The 13,260-nt window shown below is 36.5% G+C and overlaps 1 protein-coding gene and 1 pseudogene across 1 annotated transcript in view; one reads left to right on the top strand and one right to left on the bottom strand.

Annotated features, from left to right (window-relative positions):
* Nucleotides 1-13,260, top strand: part of FAM69A (family with sequence similarity 69 member A) — a 100,061-nt gene that overhangs the window by 54,114 nt on the left and 32,687 nt on the right. The window lies entirely within an intron of this gene.
* Nucleotides 284-3,315, bottom strand: LOC102894423 (annotated as a pseudogene).

Genomic DNA, 13,260 nt, shown 5'->3' with positions numbered 1-13,260 from the left:
GTCATTCTGGGACTTTTGCAGCAAAAAGAAGGAAGAACTCTGGAATCAGGCCTGTTCCTCTCTCTTTCGTTAGCCAAAAGAAGGAAACCTATACTTTCTTAGAAAGTTATAAAAAGGAACATTCTCAGGGCATATGATACTGGAATGGCCTCCTGAGGGAGATTGTAAATTCCATTCTTAGAAATATTTAAGTAAAATTAGAAAGTGGTTGTGGTTTATTTATTTATATCACTAAAGATGGAACAAATCTGACAATTTTTTTATTCTTTAAATAGAAATTTTATTATATCCATAGGCAATAAAGTTCCAGAGCTACTGTTAGGCACATTAATATAGAACCTGCTAAATATTTAAGATTATCAAGCTTGAGAGACTCGAGCATGGTTTTGAGACCAGCAACCTCAGTGTCTGTGTTCCTGCCTGTCTAGGTGATTGCCCAATCTTGCTGGGCATGCAGTGTCACCATTTCTGTCCTCATTTCCAGCAGCTTCCATTCATTTAAAGAATACAATTATTTTACTCTGCTTTTATAGATTGAAGTCTGATTTGGTATCTGTTCAAACTTTCATCACTTTATCCATTACTTGTTCTTTTAACCGACGTAGTTCAGGTTTTACTTTCTCATTTTCTGCTCTGAGGGCTGAAAATGCACTCTTCTCCAAAATAATCATATCTTTCTTTCAGATTAGCAATCTGAGACATTATTTGCTGAAGAGTGATCTCTTGTATCTTCACCATGTCTTTGTAGTTGAGATCCATGTTGGCCTTTGTGATCTTGACCAGCGCAAATAACAATGATTTCTGCTTGTTGAATAGTAAACCCATTTTCTTCAAGTAAACACACTAAGATATGGATGTCAAAAGAGCTTCCTATTCGCAGAAGAGGTGAAATTGGCATTTGCACTGCAGCTGCAGGCACCCAGCAGAGAGGCTTAGCTCTCTTCTGGAGGAAGCGAGGGGGCCTCACCTCCAAGGCACAGATAAAGGGTGTCTGTGGCACAGGCAGTGCCCCCGGTTGAGGCCTGGCTGGCATATCCCTGCACAGCCACAGGAAGCAGAGGCCCCTGGGCATGAGGTCTCCTCCAAGTCTAATAATATTTAGTAACCACTATATCGAGATAAAATTTATATACCATAAAATCCACCCTTTTAAAGTACACAATCAGTAGTTTTTAGTATATTCACAGATTTATACAACCGTAACTATTACCTATTTTTAGAACATTAAAAATATGTGCCCATTAGCAGCCACACCCCATTCCTTCCTCCTGCCAGCCCCTGGCAACCACTAATAAGTTCTGTCTCTATGATTTGCCTATTCTAGACATTTCATATAAATGGAATCCTATAATATGTGGCCTTTTGTGTCTGTCTGCTTTCAGTTAGCATAATGATTTCAAGTTTCATCCATGTTGTAGCACATATCAGTACTTCATTCCTTTTCATGGTTGAATAGTATTCCATTGTTATCATATGGCACATTTTGTTTATCCATTTATGAGTTGATGGACATTTGGGTTGTTCCCCTCCTGCTTTTTGGCTGTTATGAGTAATGCTTCTATGAACATTTGTGTAAAATTTTTTGTGTGGGCATATGTTTTCAGTTTTTTTTGGGTATATATGTAAGAGAATTGTTGGATCATATGTAAGTCTATGTTTAACATTTAGAGGAATAGTCAAAATGCTTTTGAAAGTGGCTGTATCATTTTACACTCCCATCAGCAATGTATGAGGGTTCCCTGATGATCTTTTGACATCCTTTCCAGTTCTTAATACAGTGCTTGGCATTTAGTGAACACTGAATAGATGCCGTTATTCTTACTGATATTGTCCTCATTGTTATTAGAGAAAACTGGAAATTGCTTTGAGATCCATTGTCTGTAAGTAAAATGAAGTTACTGTATTGTGACCTGCATTAAGCAATATTTTGGCTTTTTAAATTCTCATTACTTGATAATGATATCGATTTTTCCTTAATTATATTTTAGAGAGAGAGATTGTAAGCATGTGTGTGTGAATTTATTCCTTTCTACTCAAATAAATAACTTGATATGGTTCTAAAGTCTGTACCTGTTAAGTAAATATATGAACTCGTATATTTAGGGCATGCCAATTCATCTTCCTGGGTCCCCAGTCCTACTGCCCTGAATAAGGAGTTGGAGATAGATCTACAGGTGCTGCTATGGCATAACAGCAGTCTGTTAGAGCAAGGAGAATGAAGAAGGAAAATAGAGACCTGGGCCTTGAACACCAGGATTACCAAGGTTAGAAGTGCAATAGGGCGTTTATGGCTGTGCGTGCTCACTTTCTTATGTGTGATTTCTTTTCCTCTTTTCACCTCCTTTGCCATATTCGTCCTTCTTCACTCCCTTACTATCTCCTCATGCTTCCTATTCCTATTTTAAGAGAAAAGTTTGTAAAAAGCAGTTTCATATACGATTAATAATTAAAATGTTGATCACAAGAAGACCTTGTTCAAGGCATCGTTCAACACCTTTCATGGTTTTTTCCCCCATTGCCGCATTTAAAAAATGTTTTCTTCCCTTTCATGCCCATTAATCCAATTCATTCTACAGATTTCTATTGATCACTTAATATATACCAGGCCCTGTTTTAGGTACCTGCTGCAATCCTCCATTGCCTTTTGTTCCCACTTTTTAAAAATTTCTTTTAATCTCTTTCTCAGATTTTAAGTCAGAGAGATACAAATAAGAAAAAAATTATAGGATGGAGTTCTTATATATATTATATTCTCTGCATATTCTAATAATTTCACTGATTTTCTTTGATTTCAAAAAATAGTATGTTTTGCTTGAATGCCTCAGTTTTGTGTGAGAAGACATCCCATTTGTGTGTGCATTGGATTTAAGGACTTCTTGCTAATTATCTTACCTTTTTCTAGGATTGCAATATTGACTTGTCCTTTATTTTCTAAGTCTGGCAAAATGGGAAGGAGGTCCTGGCAGGAGGAGAAAGATATATATCAAAGGAGACTGGCAGAGTGGGACAAAATGAGAGTCTCTGACAGAGTAGGGGCTGTGAGTTAGAGAAGTGATTGAGGCCTCTTGGCATATAATATCTTATATTCAGTATTGTTACATTATATTGCCCTTATGTGTCAGTTCAGTAAAGTTGATTAGTTATAGCTCATGGAGCTAGAAGAAAATTTAGGGATTATTTAATTTACTTACAAAAAAATATGTCATGGAACATGCAAAACACCCTATTTTCACCCTAATTGATATAAAGGGGCTAATAATAGGGAGAATAAATTGGATATTTTTTATATCCTTTATTTACTAACTCAGAAGCCATATTCGTAGTGGTCTCAAAGCGGAAATATTCTCCAACTAGGGAGACAAATGAATAGACGGGTAATTCTACTCCCTTTTTTTCACATCATGGCATAAAAGAGAATGATAATTTGTAAAGCACTAGGGCAAACAGACTAGGCTACTGTCAACTGGAGGCGACTGACCTAAGATTGAGGTGATTACTATCTCAACGCATCTATAACCCTGTCTCATGCACCAATTGCAGAGCTCAGGAGTAAATTGTGTAACACATAGTATGGTGAGTCAGTATTGAATTTTACCTCTTACTAAAAGTAGTCAAAATTAAAAGACTGGCTGTTTCACCTACTTTGAAAATCTATTGTTTAGTGTAGCCACCTTCATTAATTATCTTAGCTAGACCTTCTGGATAACTTGTTGTAGCTTCTGCATCAACACTTGTAGCTTCATCTTGCACTTTTATGTTATGGAGATGTCTTTCCTTAAACCTCATAAACCAGCCTCTATTAGCTTCAGACTTTTCTTCTGCAGCTTCCTCACTTCTCTCAGCCTTCATAGAATTGAAGAGAGTTAGAGCCTTGCTCTGGGTTAGGCTTTGGCTTGGGGGAATGTTGTAGCTGGCTTGATCTATCCAGACCACTTGCAGTTTATCATCAATAAGGCTGTTTTGGTTTCTTATCTGTGTGTTCACTGGAGTAGCACTTTTAATTTCTTTCAAGAACTTTTCCTTTGCATTCATAACTTTGCTAACTGGCAAAAGAGGCCTAGCTTTTGGCCTATTTCAGCTTTCAACATGCCTTTCTCACTAAGCTTAATCATTTCTGGCTTTTGATTTAAAGTGAGAGCCATGTGACTCTTCCTTTCACTTAGAGGCCATTGTAGGGTTATTCATAGGCCTGATTTCAATATTGTTGTGTTTCAGAGAATAGAGAGGCCTGGGGTGGGGGTTGGGGGTACAGTGGCTGGTGGAGCAAACAGAACACACATAACATTTATCAGTTAAGTTCACTGTCTTGTATGGGTGAGGTTTGTGGTGCCCCAAAACAATTATAATAGTAACATCAAAGATCACTTATCACAGATCACCATAACAAATATAATAATAATGAAAAAGTTTGAAATACTGCAAAAATTACCAAAATGTGACAAAGAGACATGAAGTGAGCACATGCCTTTGGGAGAATGGTGCCAACAGACTTCTCCACACAAGGTTGCAACAAAACTTCAATTTGAAAAAAACCAAAATACCTGCAAAGTGCAATAAAATGAAGCACAATAAAACAAGGTATGCCTATACATGTGTACATGATTTTGTGGCTAGTAATATATTCAGTACAGCCACATCAGAAAAAATAGTGCATATTTTAGATTATAAACTTGGCCTCTGACATTTAGCTTCTCATGGCCAACTTGGATTTTGGAGAAAATTGGAGTGAAAATGTAAGACTCTTAAGTTCTAGACCTTTAGATTCATCATCAAGCCTTGGAGAAGGGGGTGTAGGGGCTGCAAGGTTCAAGCAGGAGAAACATTTTTACAGGTATCTAATCAATAGTATTTTGAAAATTATATTTTCATAGAACACTTTTGTTCTCTACCTTTACCCCTTTAGGTCTAAGGAATTCTTTAGATCTATAATGAGAGGTGTATTGTCTTCTTTTTAAAATTTCTAGAGTGTGTGACACATACAAATAAATATACATATCACATTTGTAAGTTATGAATCATAATATAAAAACTTAACAGCCATGAACCTATCATAATATAAATGTTTTGTTTTTCTTTTAAACCAAGACATTTATTGCATGACTAATTATTGAAATCCTTAAGATGACCTGGATGCTGCAGCATCTGCCCTCTTGGGTTTAGGTGTTGTTTCATCCATGCTTGAATCTGCAGTATACAAATTTTAGGTGCCTCATCTGACCAGTCCCATGAGCGAATTTTGCTTTGGCCCTCTCATTGTACTTTCTCTTCTACATGATAGGGTAGCCACATTTACCATAGGCTGACTTCCAAAGGTAGTCATTTTAAGTTAAAATCTCTCCATGTTAGTAAGTGCTGGGAAGGTAGCAGGAACTGAAATATTCTCATCTAAAATCCAGAGCTCTTTCTAATAAGTATCTTTATATCGATACATATCATTACTCATTTTTAAAGTATGCATTGTTGTGACTAAACAAATTGAAATGAGTGACAACATCAAATGCTGGTGAGGATGCAGAGAAGCTGGATCTTCATTCATTGCTGGTGGAAATGTAAAATGATATAGCAACTCTGGAAAATAGTTTGGCAGTTCTTTTAAGAACTGAACATAAAACGATAATACAACCCAGCAATTACATTTTTGGCATTTACTCCAGAGAAATTAAAATTTATTTTCATACAAAACCTGTATATGAGAGTTTATAGCATCTTTAATTGTAATACTTTAAAACTGGAATCAGCCCTGATGTCCTTCAATAGGTGAATGGTTAAATAAACCGTGGTACATACATATTGTGGAATACTACTCTGCAATGAAAAAGGAAGTACTATTATTGATATATACAACAACCTGGAAGAATCTCTAGGGAATTATGCTGAATGAAAAAGCCAATCCCAAAACTTTACTTCCTGTATGAATCCATTTATATAACATTCCTGAAATTGTAGAAATAGATAACTGATTAATGGCTGCCAAGGACCGGGGAAGTTTTAAAATGTGTATGCCCAGGCTTCACCCCCTAAAGATTCTGATTCAGTAGGTCCTGACAATCTGCATTTAAAAAATCATATCAGCTGATTCTGATTCAAAAGATCAATGGAGCACACTTTGAGAAATACTGAATTATAATTTTTATGGTGAATAAATGAGCGCCCTTTATTCATTCATTCATTCATTCATTCATTCATTTATTTAGGCGAGGTAACCCTTGGTTAACCTCACAGATTGCAAGGACCTTGTCTGCTTACAGTTTCCTCCCCGCCCCCTTTTTTTTTCTTTTTACACCTACAGCTCCTGATATTCCTAGGTGGTCTTCCATCCAAGTACTAACGAGGCCCGACCCTGCTTAGCTTCCGAGATGCTTCTGAGATCATACAGGATCTGGCTTGTTAAGAGTAGCATGGCCGTAGACTAAGAGCCCTTTAAATTCCTTTGTGGCATAGAACATTCGTGGTTAGGTGAGAATTTTGAGAGCAAAGCTCTGATAAAATTTTTCAAACACCCACGTGTTGAAAAAGAATGTTTAACCAAATTAAGTATGTACTTGCTCTGAATCAACAAGATCTTTGAACAAAAAGGAGCTTGCTTGCCTTTGGTTCTTAATCATTTTGAAGAAGTACTGCTCCATCTCTTAACCATTTGACTTGCCTGACCACTCATAATTTATTTGGTATAAAGAAGGCAAAGACTCCTGTTTTAGTTACACAGACTGTATAGAGGGAATGCTCAGCTAGAGTGAGAAGTGCTGAAGCACTTTATAAGCTCTTTGAACAAAAAGGAGCTTGCTTGCCTTTGGTTCTTAATCATTTTGAAGAAGTACTGCTCCATCTCTTAACCATTTGACTTGCCTGACCACTCATAATTTATTTGGTATAAAGAAGGCAAAGACTCCTGTTTTAGTTACACAGACTGTATAGAGGGAATGCTCAGCTAGAGTGAGAAGTGCTGAAGCACTTTATAAGCTCTGAAGATAATGTACTCATTAATTCCTTATTTTTTTTTTTTTTTTGTAAATGAGGTTCCAACTAAAGTAATTGACCCTTATTTTTCCCTCCTAAATGCTAGTAGTCAGGTCATTTAAATTGATTGTTGTTATTGAAAAACAGATGAAAAGAAATTATCCTAGTCTGCTTTTGGGGGGTACTTAGTTTGCAGTTTGTTGAAATCTGAATGACCTCTCTCTATTCTGCCACCTTGAGCAAATAATCTGAACATGTTCACCTGGGGATTCTTTAGGCTTACTTCAGAGTCGTCCAACCACTTCCCAAACTCCTGGGAGTACGCCTTGAGCTAGCTAGTTGTTCTGTGGAAGCCTACTCTCTCTAGGCTTGAGGCAAGGAAAGATTGACCCTACCCATTCCTCTTAATAGTATTCATAGCAGAACAATACATCTCTCCAAAGAAACCCCTTCTCAGCCTCTCTCTTCTCTATCCAAGATCTGACTGAGAGTGGAGTCAGAGAACCAGCCCTGGCCCTTTTGGCTTTTAATGTGTGTGTGGTCTTGGACACCTCATTTTGGTATGCAACTTTTATTGCATCTGTGTGCCTCACAGCACAGAGCACATAGCACTGTGTATTACACATAACTTGGTACTTTATGTAGTAAAGATAACAAAAATATAAACGGGAATGATAGACACTGATTTCCAGATAATGATTTCCTCTGAAGATGAAGGGAAAGATGAGGAATGTAAGAGGAGAGAGTTTAGGTCTGCTTGTAACATCTTTCTTCTTCTTAGAAAAGAGTTTTAAATTAATATGGCAGCAAACTGTTGACATCCGTTTACATTTAGTGGAGGATACAGAGCTACCTTTTATATTACTTTCTCTAATTAGACGTTTTTTCTATGTGTTTGAAATGTTTTATCATTTAAAAATAAAGGAAAAATAAATTTAGATTACAGCAATTTTTCTGCTTTAGGCTTCCCTCTCTCTCTATTCTTAAAGACAGAGAAAAGAGAAGTCATCTGATAGAAACTATCCCAACTCCCCACCCTCAGATATATGTACACCCATCCTTTCCTTCTTCCCTCTAGGTACAGTAGAGTTGCTGTCTCTTCATCTCTACTCGGTACCCCATCTCTTCTAACCTTCTCAGGAACCTTGTGCTCCTAATCTGTCAACATCTTATTCTCTTCAGCCTCTCTCTTTCTACTAACGCCTTGTCCACATTTAAATATGTACTAGTTTCTCTTCACTTTTAAAAAACCTCTGCCTTAAGCCCAGCTCGTGCTCTATGTCTTTCCTCTTCTTCAGAGTCAGACTTCTCTTAAGAAATGCTTACTCTGTTGTCTTTACTTTCATACCTCCTACTCTTAAACCTACTCCAATCTGGCTTCTTTCCCATGAAGTCGCTCTTGTCAAGATTAACAGGGCTTCTGTGTCACTAAATCCAATGGATACCTTTCAGTTTCAGCTTTGTCACCTGTCAGCAGCATTTGACACCACTGACCTCTTGCAATCCTCTTTCCTGATTTCCACCTTACAACATTCTTCCGGTTTTCTTCCAACCTGTCTGCTCCTCCATGCTCTCTTGTATCACTTCCTTTTTTTCAACCAGCTGTTAAATAGTGAAGATTGCCAGGGCTCAGTCCTAAACCCTTTTATCCCTTTGAATTTTTTTTCTGGAAGTAACAGCAGCTACTTCTGTGGTTTCTGTTACTTCCTCTGTATCTCCTCTGAGCTCTCCCTGTGAGTGCCCCCACCCCCAACCTCTACCTTTAGCTCTGACCTATATTTCCAGCTGCCTCTTAAATATCACCTGCATGACTTACAGATACTTTAGTCTCAGTAGGTGCAAAACTGAACTCATTCATTTATCCTTTCCCTAATTTTTTTGTCCTCACTATTCCCTGTTTTAGGAAATGGCGCCATGTTCCATCCCATTGCTCAAGCCAGAAACCTGGGAGTGCTTGATTTCTCCTTCACCATCACCCCATGTCCATTAAACCATAAAATCCTGTTAATTCTATCTCCTAATTATCTTTCAAACCTTCCTTGTTTCCTGTCATTTCTCACTGCCAAAGCTTTAGTGCAATAAATCCTAACTGGCTTTTCTTTTTCAACTCTGTGAGAGCTAGACATTTGAGATTTAGTTATTTTTAGCCTAATAGTATCTCAGTACTTGTTGAGCCAGTATAAGTTCTTATTGAAGTATAATTTACATACAGTAATTTACATACAGTGAAATGCTCAGATATAAAGTTGTACAATTTGATCAGCTTTGACAAATGTATTACCTCATGTAATCCTTACCCCTTTTAAGATACAGAACATTTCCATCTCCCTAGAAATTTCTCTAGTGACCCTTCCCACTCAGTCACCCATCAGTGCCACTGATATAATTTTAAAAATATATTTTTAATGTATTTTTTTTTAAAAAAACACAAAATGATGTTCAAAACGGTAAAGGTAAATTGTTGTGAGTTTTGATGTGGAACTATTCTAAAACATAGAGCTGTGGCATCTGGTGTTTAACTTTAGCTAACCTGTTTTGTAAGCTATAAACTTTTTACTATTAAGTTCAGTATAAAACTGGGTATGAAAATATTTGCTGATTTTTAAGCTACCCATTAAGTATGATAGAAATATTTTAGACTAACCTTTTTTAGTTAACTTATAACTTCAACACTATTCTAATTCTAATAGATAGATAAATAGACAGACAGACAGATAGCTACATATAACACACACATATACCCTATTCTCTGGGAATTCTTAGAGCTGAGGAGATGAAGGAAATGAGTCCAGAAAAAATGTAAATATATCAATATCTATTGAGAACATTTTATACATACATGTACATAAAACTTATGTACATTTTATACATACATGTACCTTAAAACTCCTAGCGGTTAAAAATATAGATTGGACATTTTAAGTTATTTTTCATTAACTTGAATATTAGACATTTAAAGGACCTAGTTGAACTCAGAAGCTGACCTCTTTTGTTAATCACAGGATAGGTATAGTAGAGGCAGCCAGAATGTGAGCTTGCTTATACTGGCCCCTCGCTGGGTGGTGCAGTTCTAATTCAGAGGGATCATTGTTAAAGATGAGAGGTTAGGCTCCTCCATACAGGAAACTCCGCTCGTTTTTCTTTACAGCTGGGCTGGTTTGGGGTCATTAGATTCTGGATAGAGACCCATGGTATAGTGAAAAGAGCAAGTGGGCTAGACTTGACAGTTACTTTGGAGAAAAGAACAGTACCAGGTCCCCAAGTGCTGTGTCTTTTTTCACTGATCTCTGCACTTTTTTCGTTGTGCATCTCTAGTCGGAAAATTTTTGGAGTATATACCCCTGATATGTGTCACAGTATTAATATTAAATACATTTTATACTTCCATGAATAGTAATTTCTAAGTATACTTTCTTTTTGTCTGTGGTTTTGCTTAATTTTTATAACATCTGCATTTTATAAATGAAGGTAATAAAGCTCAGGGAAGTTTTAACAACTTGTCCAAGGTCACAGAACTTACTAACTGGTTTGTATCTGACAAATCTCAAACCATTTGAGGCGTCAGTTATAAAGTTACAGATTCCAGCTGTGATCTGCAAGGCCTCTCCTAGCTCTGAACAACTTGTGCTTCTGTGATGTTGCTAATGCCTATCTAAGATATAATTGCAGATTTAATATTTCTTAGCAAATAATGTGTTTCTATGATCCATATAGTAATAACTAGAACTTTTAGGAATTGGCAGCAGAAGAAAAACTAAATACTTAAAATAGTGTCATGTTACCTTGGTCTTTGGTATAGTCATGCTCCGCTTAATGATGGGGATATGTTCTGAGAAATGCATCATTAGGCGATTTTGTCATTGTGCGAACATCATAGAGTACACTTACACAAACCTAGATGGTATAGCCTGCTACACACCTAAGCTATATGGTATAGCCCATTGCTCTTAGGCTACAAGCCTATACAACATGTTACTGTACAAAACATATGAGGTTAAATCAAGCAGTCAAAAGACACAGTAAACATGGGATGTATGAGGCTGCTGCTGACATAACACATCACACTATTTTACAGCAAACTTTTTTTTTCTGTAAGAGTACACTCCAAGTAATGATAAAAAGTATAGTATAGTAAATATACCAGTAACATAGTCACTTATCATCATTATCACATATTATGTACTGGACACAATTGCATATGCTGTATATACTTTTATATGACTGGCCGTGCAGTAGCTTTGTCTACAGCAGCATCACCTCAAACACATAACATGTTGCATTACGATAGCTATGACGTCGTTAAATGATAGGAATTTTCAACTCCATTTCAGTCTTATGGGATCACTTTCGTACATGTAGTCCATGGTTGATCTGAGTGTTGTTATGTGGGAATGACTAATTTTAAAAATCCATTAGTACTTTTTGCTTACAAGTATATGCTGCATACAGTAGTTCTCCCTTTTCTGCAGGGGATACTTTCCAAGACCTCCAGTGGATGCATGAAACTTTGGATAGAACCCGACTCTTTATAAACTATGTTTTTTCCTATATATTCATATCTATGATAAATTTTAATTATCTCTCTCTTTCTCAGGACTAAACTTAGGCCTGAATCTATGTAACCACCACTTGTAAATCACTTAGCATCACTCATTTCAGGAATCCCTTGCTCAAGTCTTCATATAGACTCAATGCTTTCTGGAAAAACACATTGCCATCTATCAGACCACATTTTCTGTTCATATTTTCCACTCACAAATTTAATGCTTTTTCATCTTAACTAAGCACTTATCATACGTTGTGGCCTAAATTTTTGCAGTTTGATTTGAGACAGCACAACTAACACAAATTTCTTCTTTCTTCTTCACAATTTCATAGATTGAAGATTTTTTCTTATTGTCTATCTTAGCAACCTTGACATACAAATTTTTTTTTTATTAAGTCGGGAACTTTCACCTTTTCATTTAAAGGAAGCACTTTATGGCTTCTCTTTGGTGTATTTGAAGAATTGCCAGCATCACTAGTCTTGTGCTTTGGGGTCATTTTTAAGTGAAATACGGGTTACTTTGAATACAAGCACTGCGATACCATGATAGTCGATCTTATAACCAAGACGGCTTCTAAGTGACTGACAGTCGGGAAACATCAACTACAGTGTGGAGTCACTAGACAAGATTCACATCCAGGGTAGGACGGAGTGGGACGTCGCAATATATCATCACACTACTCAGAACGGCATGAAATATAAAACTTATAAATTGCTTATTTCTGCAATTTTTCATTTAATCTTTTCAGACTGAGGTAGTCTGCAATTAACTGAAACAGGAAGGGAAACCACAGATAAGGGGAGACTACTGTATTTAAGAGGTTGGTAGCAACAACTACTTCAAACATAATTTACAAGATATCCATTATCTTAAATACTATAGGTAATTCTATTAGTATATTTTCATGAAGATTTTTAGGTAATTACTTTTCAGCATTTCCCCTTGCCTCAAAGTGAAGCCTATTATTTCCCTAAGTACCCGGGTTGCAGTAAATAGCTGCCAAAGTGGTAGATGCCCTTCTCTCCACAATGTCTGCAAAAACATTTTCATTTAGAGACTGTCTCAGTTCAGTGCATTTTCTTTAGAATTCAGTTCCTTTTCTTCTAAATAAGAAATTGCTATGATCAAAATAACTGAATATAGGTCTCAGTTTTCTATAGGTTTTGTTTTGTTTTAGCTTTCTTTGTAATTTAAAAGAGAAGTGGGAGGATGATTTTAGATTAACACCTGTCTGAGAAATTGCAAAGTAGAGATGGTTTGCGTGATTTGTAATATTTTCAAAATAGGATCTTACCATTCCAAACAGATTTTTTCAACTATCATAAAATAATACTTAATTTAAAAACTGCTGCAGCTATGAACTTTTTACTATCAAACTGGAAAGAGGATAGTTAGATGTTGGTGATGTTTATTTTAATAAGGAATGCTTCTGTAACTTCTCTGTTCTCTGAGAGACTGATATGGGCAATGTAAGGCCAAATTTCTCATTTCTTGGATCCACATAACCTGAAGGCTTATCTTAGATTTCTCTGTGCTTATAATTATTCTAGGTCAGGCCTAAAGTAATCAACCACAACAGCTCTTAAGATCTGAATTTGATGGAGGTTTGATGGATCAAATTTGATGGACCACATTCCCTGACAGCCCTTTCCACAGTACAAAGGCAAAATGTTGTCACACGGAAGTGAACAACTTCCCCCACCCCTTCCTCAGTCAGCCTAATATTTGAATGTACACATCTGCTTTACTCATGTGT

This window comes from Pteropus alecto, unplaced genomic scaffold, assembly GCF_000325575.1.
Source record: "Pteropus alecto unplaced genomic scaffold, ASM32557v1 scaffold25, whole genome shotgun sequence".
Taxonomy (NCBI): domain Eukaryota; kingdom Metazoa; phylum Chordata; class Mammalia; order Chiroptera; family Pteropodidae; genus Pteropus; species Pteropus alecto.
The sequence above is the reverse complement of the archived record's forward strand: the minus strand, read 5'-3'. Positions and strand labels throughout refer to the sequence as shown.